General features: G+C 36.6%; 1 protein-coding gene across 1 annotated transcript in view; it reads left to right on the top strand.

Moving 5' to 3' along the window:
* SHANK2 (SH3 and multiple ankyrin repeat domains 2) overlaps positions 1–12,780 on the top strand; it is a gene marked incomplete at both ends in the record, with an annotated part of 294,167 nt that overhangs the window by 64,398 nt on the left and 216,989 nt on the right. The window lies entirely within an intron of this gene.

Raw genomic sequence — 12,780 nt, 5'->3', positions numbered from 1 at the left:
TTGTCAGCTGTGACAGCAACAGAGAGAGCTTCTCAATCTGCCTGTAGTCCCTGGTGTTTATGTTAACCATTTCATGAATGCTGCATTTGACCTTGTAGACCGAGATACGGGAATCTTTAGTGTCAACAAACTTTAGGAGTCTATCTCTTTTTGTTTTATAGCAGTAGTTTTTTTTAAGTAAAATGAAGTCCCTTTTGAGGCAATTTTCTGGGAATGAAATGTTCAAAAATGAATAAAATATTCCAGGTATGATCTTTTCATGATTTTAAGGGACTGTACTTCCCAACCCTCTTATCGTGATGTTTGAGTGTATGAAGATGCAAACTGACTATCCTTTTTTGCTTTCTAATTATTTTGCAAGTTCAGGACTAAATTATCATTACAAGTTCAGATAGTTAAACATTACCTGTCTTGCTCTTTCATTCTTCTCTTTTAAGGAATTGTTATCATATGCATTTGCGTTATCAAACTTGAATCTGTCATTTTAAGTAAACAATATTTTATTAACACATTGCTCTGTGTACGTGCACATCGAAGTGCTAGTGGTTTGATTTCCACATATTTAACTATAAATACTTGTGAAGCCCAGTGTAAACTGAAATGTTAGCATTAAGTTTCATTTAGGAAATTATCCAGAGAAAGATATTGCCTAAGGATATAAAAATATTTTATTTCCCTGAGAAAACAGAGTGGTTGCGATAGAACAGAAAAATTATCTAATGGAAGCTTTTCATAGATGCATACTTCTGGACAGAATTAGAATAGTCAAGCCACACTGCATAAAAGTGTTGAATTTTCTGGGATATGTTTTTGAAATAAGTATTCTTAGTGTAGATCTAAATACTTCCCCCCCCCCTCCCCCCCCAAAAAAAGCAGGTATTTTTCTGTAGGGTACAATTTAATTAATTTTTTTTCAATCCTCCCAGAATACTGTGCAAATGAAACATATTTGTTAAGTCAAGAAAGCTTTTGAACACCTGTGAGGAAAATTGCAGTCCTTTTGAATGCTGACTATGATTTCTGTAAGTTATCATCAGTACAAGTAATGATTTTATGTGTAGCAATATAATTATAAATCTAAGCAATAAGTCAAAGTTACGTTATAAATTTAATCACCTTTTTTCATCTTCTCACTTTGAAACGGGAAAATCGTTTAAATACTGATGTTTGAAATATAACCGTATCCAATTCTGAAAGTGCCCCTAGTGTCACCTAGTAGCCAGCCAAATACAGTTATTGACTCATGAGCCACTGTGGTGTCTAGGAATTTGGCTGCGTGAAATGCTTTGTGACCCATTGTAAACCTTCTAATAAACTATCTCCCTCCAGCCTGCACACGGAAGAGCTGCAGGACTGTTTTGCTCTTGCTCTTCCCCTTTCTCAATCTTCCCCCTTGAGATTTTCTACGAGACAGCAACTTTTAACAGCCCTGATCCTTCCCCTATGGGTGCACCATGCAACCATTCCAAGTGTACCTACAGGATGTTGGTAAACGTAATAATTTTATTGACTACGGTTGAAAACTACATGAATAGGGCCTGAAAAATGCTGAATCTTTATAGATACTGGATGCCTGATGATGTAGAAAGGAATACTTTATGGTTGTTTATTTTTTCTAGCTCCTTGTATGCCTGTCTCCCACTGAGGCATATATTTTAGAATTCAGTGAAATGGACATAGAAAATGTGCGCTGTGGTAAATCCACCATCCATTAGCATCAGCATCTGTGATCGCTTTCCACTATCTAGTGCACAGGCAAGCTGGCATACCCTGAAAATGAATAAAGACTTCTCAAGTAGAGTACTGTGAGTAAAGGATGGCTTAAATCCAATGTAATGCTTGCCTTGCTCCTGACTCTTCAAAAATCCTCAAAAAAATCTTCAAAAATTTTTTAATGTCCTTTCTAGCTTATTATGAACATCAATTTTTAATGTCTGTTGTTTAGTAATTAGTAAGATCCTTACTAATGCTTAATAAAAGTTTGAATGGAAACAAAAAAAACCTGTTTTCTACTCCTCTCATACCTTTATTCTCCTTGCAACCTTGAGGATCTCAGGGTCTTAGTTCTCCAGATCATGTTTGAAATCCCAGTAGTTGTGCATGGCCTAAATGAATGCATGCAAAAACTGATGCTTTCAATCATCCTGCTTATGGAATAGAAAAACTAAGATTGTGATCTTGCCACATGATTAGCATTCTTGTATTCTCCTAAATTCTGTGTCTTTCTAGCCTCTAATTTATTTCCATGGAAAATACAACAGATACAAAGAGCACAATAACATAATTTAGTAGAGCAATTTTTCAGCTACAAAGCACTGTTTTTTTCAGCATAGTCACCAGCATCATCTTTGTGTTTTCACCAGTGGACAAGAGCCTGCAGGGCATGTTCACAGAAGTGTGCACTAGTGGAAGGGACACACTGTTTTAGAGCTGCTGTGATGATGATGTTGCTAGAAAAATGCTACTCATGCAGTCTATTCCTCATCAGATCAAACAGATAAAAGTCAGAAGAGTCCAGATCTGGACTATATGGTGCACATGGTAGGACAGTCCAGCTAAGAAAGAAAATGTTATTTGTGGTTTTCAGACTGGTATGGGGCTTGGTGTTACTGTCTTTTAAAGAGAAAGGTTGTGTTGCTCTGAGAATTCAAGCCTTTAGCTTACATGATGTTGTGATGTAGCAGTCAGAGTTCATAATCTGTCAGGGTTCCACGAAATCCAGGAGGATCGCCCCTTTCCTCCAAAAACATCTCCACAAAAGAGACTGCACCTCATTTTACTCACTGAATGCTGTCTCTTGAACTTATTCTTTGGTGGAGAATTCACGCATCACCTCTTCATGGACTGCTGTTTTGATTCTGGTTCATAGTGATCACACCTCTCATCACCATTAACGATGCAAACTGTCACCTTCAGCCTCATATTGGCTCAGTAGGCCCTGACAAACTTGCATATGGTGTTCTTTCTATTGCCGAGTGGTTGCATTCGAAGGACCCTGGTGCAAACTGTGCAATGTTCCAGCTGTGCCATCATCGTCTTCATCTCTGGATACAGTTTCCTGCTCATAGTCCACCAATTCCTGCAGATGGATTCATTGAGATGTTCCTCATTTTGTGGTATGACAGCTGTGAGTGGCCATCCAGAAGGAAGCTTGTCTTTCATGTTGCTGTTATACACCACCTGCTGTATTACTGTGCTCACATCCATTGGTTGTTCTCCATAAACATTCAGTGAATGTCAGTAGGTGCCATTTTTCCTTATGGAGGAATTCAGTGACCTTTACTTCACCTTTACTTCATTCTCACCTTCATATTAGACACCATTTTGTCAGACTGTCCCTCTGCTGTTATCTGTCACACAATGACAAAATGTAAAGCAGCATTGATGGGAGTGTTCATCCTATACTGCCATATCACCAACATCTTTCTCTGATGTTGTGGGCCAACAGAATAACACAGGAGGCGTTACTTTTGGAGCTGCCCTCCTAGTAGCAAACTAGATGTGTCTTAGTTTGCTATTTAATTTTTTTAAATTGCTGTTTTTTGAGAAGTTACTGAAGTCAAAGTACTTTGCAATTGTGAGAAACCACAAACTCATTGCATTTGTACTCCAATTTACTCAGAAATACCTGTCTGTGATTATTACCATAAGTACTAAATTTCTGCTTTCTTCATTACTCCTTTCTCCTTTTTCATATTTTTTTCATAGGGTTTGAAACTGTTCCCTGAATTTTCTCTCTTATTTATCCTTATGTTCCTGTTTAATAACTTCAGCCATCTTTCACAGTCTCCTTACTGAAGTTCATTCATTGCTGGACCTGTGATGTAGTTTTCTGCCTGCCAGTTTTCTAAAGTGCTCATTCTGATGTTATTTTTTTTGTTGTTAAGTGATTATGGGATCAATTCATTACCGCTAATCCAATCTCTTTATCTTTTTTTTTTTTTTTTTTCACCCTCTTTTCTCTCTCCTATTTTATGCATACTTTTTTTTTTTTTTTACAGTGTTCCTTATAGTGAAGAACTGTTGCTTATTGGTAGTCTTTCTTCTTTTGTCACTGATTCTAAGCATCACTGATAGTAGGAAGGTTCTGAAAATGAAGACTATTGGTAGATGTGAAGTAATAATGTAAAATCAAAAAATTACCACCAGCTACAGAACATCAGTCAGGAGATAGCTCAATTTTCCCCCTTTTTTTTCTGTCGAGTGGCAGAATAGACAAAGTTCAATTGCCTTCACAGCCAAAGTTTTTCATGGCAAGAGGATTCATAGCAACAATAGGGCTGACAGTTCAGACTTACAAGAAGCACAGATAACAGTTAAAGTTTTTGGTAAGGCTTAAATAGTAAGACCCTTTAAAATAAGATTCTCACTTACACAGATGAGAAAAAATAATTTGTTTTATTTATGATCTTATTTACCCCTAGCAACAGATAATTTTCAGATAATTTGTCAATTAATGACCAGGATTTCTCATTTAATGTGTTCTAAAAAATCTGAACAAACTGCAACTGCTGTGTGTTCTTGATCATGTAATCTGAAAAAATAACTATGTAAAAGTCTGTCTATTGTTTTACAATACAATGCAGTGTTAGTTAAAAATGAATTACTAGTTAATATTTTGAACCTCACTCACTGAAATATTGACAACATTTGAATAATGAATAGAAGACTCATTGAGTTGTTCTGCTGCAGTTTGGCTCTGGAGAGTAAACTTCACAGAGATTTCTGTCTGTGGTTGTGAAGGTTTTCACTTTTAGTCTGCAGACTGTTCCACTTGTTTGATGGATCAAAGAAGCAAAATGTTTTTCGCTACGTATTTTACTAGAATATATGACAACACTAGAGGTAGGGATAAACTGCTCTGCTCCTTAAAGCTTTCTGATCAAAATGTGGCTTGTGAGCATAGCTGTGGAGAGCTATCTTGCAGCTTTTCTGGCTGGAAGGTGCCAGGGCCACATCCGTTTGCTCCTTCCAGTTATGTGCTCAAAGAAATCTACAGACTGATTGTTCATTGGAATGGGAGAGGGAGAGAAGAAGTAAAGTTGTCTACACCTTTTTTTCTGTTACTTCTGAATACATTTTGTGCTTTTCTACTGTTCTATTCTTCTAGTTATTTTACTGTTTCTGTAGCTCTGGAGTGGCCCTCAATTTCATATCAATCAAACTTTTCTTTGTTTCTTGATTGACATTTTATTTCCACCATAGTTCGTACACCACTCTTATTGGAACTAGAATTTAAGCAGTTGTTTCAGCAGTTTTATTTTCTGTTTATTCATTAACTAACAAGCTGTGGAGTAAAACAAAAAATTTTTCTAAGTTAAGCCAGTGTCAAAACCCAGCGACTGTGAATGGTTTAAGACCTTGCTCGGAACTTTCACCTATTGTAACCTTTCCTACATAAATTCAAATCACTAATTAGTCATTCCCAGGTCCTGATTATTCACGATATTTCTATTCCTTGCTATCTGGTTTGATATTTGTGGTCTGGTATTCAGAAAGTGTTATTTCAGGTAAGGAGTTGCTTAGAGTTGCCTTATACTTCCATGTAATGTACAGTCTCCAAATCTGTGTTACTTACTTGGTAATATGTTATATTCTGTATATATACAGAATACCCTTTCAAGAGTTGTTGAATTGTTATTCCTAAGTATCTTAAAGCTAATCCGTTTCCACTTTCTCCGCTGAAAATCTCTTTCAAATTATATGTCAGATTTGTGCGGAATCACTAGATTTTTCTCTGTATTTTCTTCCTATCTTCCAGTCCCTCCATTGCCATTCATACTTTTTTTTTCTGACCTTAAAGGCATCTATGCATCCTATTTATTTTTCTTTTATCTCTGCTGCTAGTAATTCTTTTGATGTTGCTTGCAGCTTCCCAACATAAAGGAAAGATGGTCGTACCAAGGGGAAGTTATGCTGTATCACTTCTAAACTTCTTGCAAACTGTAGACCAGTAGAAAGACTTAATGGAAATTTTACTTTTGCAGTGATTCCATAAAATTTTCTCCAAATTCATGGATTACCATTTATTCTTGGTTTGTTCTCCTACCCTTCCACTGATAATCATTGTTCAGCTGAGGAAGTGGTCTTAGGTTTCTGGATTCCTTTTCTGACCACAGCTGGAAACATGGAATGGGGATGTGAATACTTTTTGGATGTGTTTGCCTTGTCTGTTGTGATGGAGGCTTCCTATGGGCCATGGTTCTCTGTAGGTTGATCGGAAGCAGAGAAATCATCTAGGTGCTGCTTGCAGAATTGATGCACCACAAGTTTCTGGTGGGATAGCATCCAGAGTCCACTGGTCAAGCTGAGTGCTGGTCTTTCTTTCATTTCAGATTTCTATTAGAAACATTATTAAACAAAGAGATACTGTAACTCATTTGAATTCATTTTTTCAGCTGAAGCTTTCTAATGTAATACGTGTTCTATATTACCATGTCTGTTCTTATTCTTTATTTTTACTTTGATTCATTTTTTGTTGTTTTTGTTTTTATTTTGCTTGTAAAGACGTGCTTATTATTCATGATTTTCATACCTGAGAAGTATACAAGTACAGTCATCATTAACTTGGTTTAGATGATGTTTCTATAGACGAGGACAGGCTGGATAGTGGGTCTTTATTGGCAAATTATGCTTCCTGTAATGAAAGTGTTTGTGGATACATATAGTAACTTCACATATACACAGGTAATACTAGCATCAGAAATTATTTCTTTGCTAACCACACAGTCTGAAATTATTCTAAAACATCAAAAATCTACCTGAAATGCTGCTATGGCTTAGTAGAGGATAACATACACAATTTGCTCATTTGTACAATTTCTCTCCTTTTTCAGATCCCGTTCTTTTTTAGGGATGTGCAATGCCTTTTCCTACTAGCTTTATTTATACCACTCCTTGTCCGGAAGAAAGCAGAGTTATTTTCGAACTTGAACATGGAATTCATATTTTATTGTAGTACTCATGATGTCTGGGGGTGTGACTGCCAAATAATATCCAGAATGCTTCTATTTTCACAGTAATATCTTGGATGTCAGCCACACATTTTTCCACTGAATTAATGAATATCATGAGGCTACATCTACTACTGCTGTCAGAAATGTTAGGAGTAGCAATATTTCTGAAACAGTATGCACAGAAGATTACTTTTTGGTAATGGGCTTTAAGCTTGCATCATGTTTGTTTTTTTAGTTAGTCTTACCTGTATAAACAAGAGTACTTTTTCATATTCTTGTTACAGAAAATCTCCTAAGCTCAGCTATTGGTGCACCAATGTAAAACTTAGCCTGCCGTCCAAATGAAGAAACAGGATACAATAGCAAAGAAAAAAAAGCCCATAAAAACCAATAACCTTACCTCAACATTTTCAAATATTTTAAAATACAAGTGATATTGTCTTGAACATGAAGTAGGCGTAGTATTATTGGTAATAGTACTTCAAATGTTAATCTCAAAAGTGCTCCAGTGAGCAAGCCTGCAATTCTCAACGGGATTAACCACTGAAAATGCTACGAACGCTACAAACACCTACATATTTGTTGTACAAAGGCAACCCCCTGCTATAGCAGATACATTATTATTTTTTTTTTTAATCCTTTCTTATTTAGACCGGCATGATTCATTAACAGTTATTTTTGGAACAGAGAAATGTAGACTACTAATGTAATTTTAAATGCTGTTATTTTAAGGAATAAGTCAGCTATGTTTTAGTTTCTTCTTAAGACAAAATATCTAAAAGGGACTAAGGATAGTGAGACAATTATCAGCTTAAATTATTGGGCTTTATTTTTTTCAAAGATCCTGCTTGATGGCATAAATTCAGAGCTTCTTTTCTTCTATTTAGAACATATATTTTGAGAGACGAGTTGTTGCATGCCATAAGTACTGTCTAAGTATAGATAAGACAAAGACAAAAGAAAGGTTGCAGTGGGAGACTGTACACAGGTAACAAAAATGTGTATCCTCTCACTAGCTAAAAAAAATTTCCGCTTGTAGTGCTTGTAGTGCTAGGTCTACTTTGAAACTGAGTTGGTGACAAAAATGGGTAGTTGTTCCAGATTCTTGAAAGGGACAGCTCTTAAGAGTCTGTTGTGACAGGATAAGGGAAAATGGTTTCAAATTAAAAGAGGGAGATTTTGGCTGGATAAAGATGCAGAGTATAAATTTGGCATTTGCCCTACAGTAACATAGGAGTGACTATATGTCTAAGAAACACTTGAACTGGAGATGGGCTATCAAGTTGGTCTTCAATACCATCCCTATTTACCTTGTGTTATCATCTAGATTGTATGCATTATTTGTATATATAATAATGTAAATTATTGTCAGAACAGGGTGGATGTGTTTCATGTCTGATAATCTGGAGGAATAGTGCCGAAAGTTATGAAGCCTGGAGAATCAGGCCCAACTGACTGATGCAAACAATAGTACAAATAGGTTTATCCAGCCCACCCTGCTCCAGCAAGTACCTTTGTCTGTAAAAATTGTATTAGGGTAACACACAGGACTGTGGAATGCTGTCTGACCGCTGTGGCGGTTAAACATTTTGCAATTTTTTTCAGATGGAGGATTTTTTTCCTCATTGGTTGCAATAGACGTTTTCAGTTATGGAAATGATGTTATTCTAAATAAAACTGACAAGATCCACCAACACTTTTGGAAGCACAGATGCTTTGTCCCACTATTTACTAAAGAGGTTCACACTTAGATTAAAGCAGTGAAATCAAATCACTGAATAAATCCTGGAACAACATAATGATTTAAGGAATTTGTTGAGAGCTTTTGGTAGGAGGAAAGTTACACAAAGGCAAAATTAGACTGTTTTCTGTACAACACCAGAACACAAAAGCAGTATGCAATCCAGTATTGGTTCATTTGTTTTTCTAAGTGTATTGTGCAGTTTCATTTGTCTTTTTTCTTCTTTGCGACATGAGACAGCAGCCCACAAATTTGTGTACTGCATCCAAGGCCTATCTGCATCAGCTGTGAAAAGAAGCATCAGGCATCTTTCTTTTTAGGAGCTACCAGCTATGAAATTCTCCTCTGTCTAAATGATACTGAATTTTTTTTTTTTTTTTGCTGCTTGAACTGTATGAATTGGGAAATGCACAGCCCCTGATGTTAAATTATAATTTGCCAACTCAGTGTATAATGCAAAGAATGAACTTAGTTTCTCGTGTAATTCAATGAGTCTGAGTGGTGCTGCATCAGAACTAGATTTCTCAATGTATTAGCAGAGAAAATTGCACCATCCTTTCCTCAGCTTGTGTAAAGGAGTGTAGGAATATGTAGTGGCTAAATAAAACAAGTCTTTCTGTCCAGATGCCATAAAGGTTATTGATCTCTTGTTTTGATGACATATTTAAGTAGCTGGTAACTGATAATTCACTTCTATGTAAGAGTGAACAATTTTGGTGCAGTAGAATGAACCAATTCTAATTGGTACCGAAAACAGAATTTGAAAACAGAGCAGTCCATATTTAAAGAACTGCCATTAAAAAATAATCCAGACAGTTAAAACAAGTAGTTTCCTGATTTAACTGTAAATCATCCATTGTTGTTTGTTGATTATTTTTTTTTGAAAGCATTTATAAGAACTACTTACTTTTTTTATATATATTTTTTCCCATGGTTACATTACAGCCAAGGAAATTTGCTATTTCTTATGTGCATGCAGAAATGCATTTAGAACAGGATTTGATGTTCCTTCAAACCCAAGCATGGGATAGAAATAGAAGGCTGTGAGTATAAAACCTTTAGAAACTACTGGCAACTCTGAGCTGATGTCTCCATGCTTCATCTCTGGATCATATCCTGAAGAAACAGAACTTTGTAAACTACAGATTTGTATTTAGATAAGTGCCTTTTCTTTAAAGGACAGTACCTGTTAAGAATGAAAGTGAGCCATACGTTATTCAAATATGCTGCTTTCTTTGACATTGCTGGTTTTTCAATCATATTTTAAAATTCTGTTTCAGCTATTGTAGCATTCTTTCATTACCTTTGCTTTTCTCTCTCTTGAAGCTACTCTACTTACAAGACGTTTTCCTTCATTACTGGTCATTGTTTCCTCCCTGCTTGCAGCTTTGCCCATGAAATAAGAGGTTTTCATTTTCCCACACTTTAAGTCTTCGTTGTTCTGTGTCTGCCTGCATCCCAACCCACATTTCCCACACAACTTCAAGAACAGAGCAGCTTCCTATTCTTTGGGACAGAGGTTTTATTTTGCTTCTAAGATAAATTCTGGTGTGCGCACCTATAGTTGCCTTGAGCCAGGTAATCAGAAAATTAAATAAAAAAAAAAAGTGAAACACCATGATTTTCAAGTTCTTCTGTATCACAGTTTCTGAACCAATTATCTTCTAACCCAGCAAGGAGATTTCAGACATTTGCTCTGACACATACAAAGTTTTAAGTGATACTTAGCAATTTTTACATGTACGGTTCTTGATGTGTAAGCATCTGAAAGTAAGCCTTGCAGTCAGCATTCTTGCCTTCTGCAGAAGCATGCAGCTCTTTAATGCTGCTCCTGTATAACTGCTGTAATCCCACTGAATCTTATGGAAGCCTTCCTTTTTAATCATGTGAGTATCGTAAGAAAGAGAGGTTGATTTTCATTTCCCATGGTATTAAACTCATGTAAGTGTGGCAACTGTATACTCACTGCCTCTGGAAATCCTTTGAAATGCACCCAAAAACATGTGCACCTCACATACTGAATTATTAAAAATCTTTCAAGAGCATGAATTGAATAAAGGATTTTCTGCAGAACTGGAGATCCAGCAGTGGCCAGTTCATTCCATTGCACAAGTTTTGCCTCTAGAAACAAACCTTCTTGTGTACAGCTGTGGATTTTGCTGCACGTCTGAGAATTTTTCTAACTACTTGTTTTGGCTGTTGTTTTTAAATACAGTTCTGTGAATGTGCCACTTTCCCCATGAGAGTAAAGTGAGGCTGGCCCTTGTCAAACAGTAAACTTTAGGGACAGCGATGTAAGATACATGCCAGGTGATGGAAGTCTGGCACATGGCTATGTAACTTTCACTGCTATATTCTGTTTTTCTTTCTACTTCTAATTGATAACTCTTGCCATCTGTTCCCGATCCATCCCTCTGCTGTCCTTTCCTACACTGTTTCCTGCCCTTGTTCTACCCTTCAGACTTGAGCTGCCTGCCTGAAGTCTGCTAACTGGTGCTGATGGATACAGATAGCAGCTGAGTGGGGAGAAGTCCCTCCCAGTGGTGACAGAGACACACAGGTTAGGTACAGCTGGGCTCTTTAAGCGTTTGCGTGGGCTCAGATGCTCCTCTCTCAGGGCTGTTATAACTGCAGCCTCCTGAATGAACTCAGACGTTTTACAAAAAATAAAACAACATGGTGTGATGAAAGAGGTTTGGTTGTTGCCCTAAGAAGAACTCCTTCTGAAGCTATGCTGTGGCCCTTATGTAGGATAAGTAAGCAAGCTAGAAGTACTGGCTTTTTTTGTTTCTGTTTTGTACTCTACGGTCTGTATTTGAATCTTTGTGTACTTTACAGTCTATATTTGAATCTGTCTTTTCTCATCTAACTCTCCCCTTGGTGGCTTAGCATACGGGAAGCCTATTTTATAGTGGAGAGAAATTTATTTATATATGTGAAGAACTATATTTTTAACAAAAGCCTAGATGGGTATATGAGTTGAAGGGATTTTTTTCTGTTAAGAACTCAGAAATGGGCAAAACCTAAAAAGAACAAAGATGATAATTGTGAGTGTTCTGCCATTATCTGAGAAACGCTTGCTCTTTGTGGGAAGATGAAGCAAAGGCATAGATTTGGTCAAACCTATCATTTTTTAGCTGTTCATGAAGTTCTTAAAAGTGACTTACATATTTTTTTGAGGTCTACAATTTGGCATTGATTCCCAATGGAATCCAGAGACTGAGGTACAAAGGAAAATTTTAGGAAAGTGATGTTACCAACATACAAAAAAAAGGCCAATCAAAGTTAACTTTGGAGCCCATGTTTTGATTTACGCTTTGAGGGCCTCTTCTTTGCAGAAGTAACCCCATGCAGAGCCCATGGGTGTCTTACTGGGTACCTACAGAATATGTAGAGGGGAAAAAAAGACTGTTAGGGCTTACCTCTCTTGCATTTGTAGTGCTCTTCATGATTTTTAGATTATAGCTGCTATAGTTTGTGGGTTATATTATTGTATGCTGACGCAGACAAATTATTACTTCTTTTATGCTGAGCTAACAGCTCCAAGGCTATCATCACAAGGCAGCAAAAATCCTTCTGGAAAAGGTGGAAATTGCTGGAATACTTTCTTTATTACCTCCCCCACACTACAGATTTTAGGACTTCGGTTAAAACAAGCAAATTCTAATAAGCTATTAGTGACAATCAGTAAACATCAAAAACTGCAGCTGCAAATAGTTCGCTGACTTCCTTGATTGTCATATTTTCCAGTTGTACAATAACATTTATTGCAGTAGGCTCTGCCATGGAGGAAGAAATCATATTTCCTTCAATTTCCTTCAATGGGAGAAAGAGAGACACTTAAATGGAATAAAATGATCATTCATCTAACGATGTATCTGATGGTGTAGATAGGAAAGAGTTCCTACAATTTCCATGAAACTCAATAATTTCAAGTGACTTTAATATTTTTTTTTATGTTTTTATAACGCTGATTAGAAACCTCTAGGTGATGAAATGCTGGAGCTCCAGTGAGAATCTAATAAAAATTCCCCCTGGGATTGATTTTGATTGACCACGGTTGCCTGCCTGTTTTTATTTTTC

This window comes from Tetrao urogallus, assembly GCF_951394365.1.
Source record: "Tetrao urogallus genome assembly, chromosome: 6".
Taxonomy (NCBI): Eukaryota; Metazoa; Chordata; class Aves; order Galliformes; family Phasianidae; genus Tetrao; species Tetrao urogallus.
This window is presented reverse-complemented; position numbering and strand designations above follow the sequence as displayed.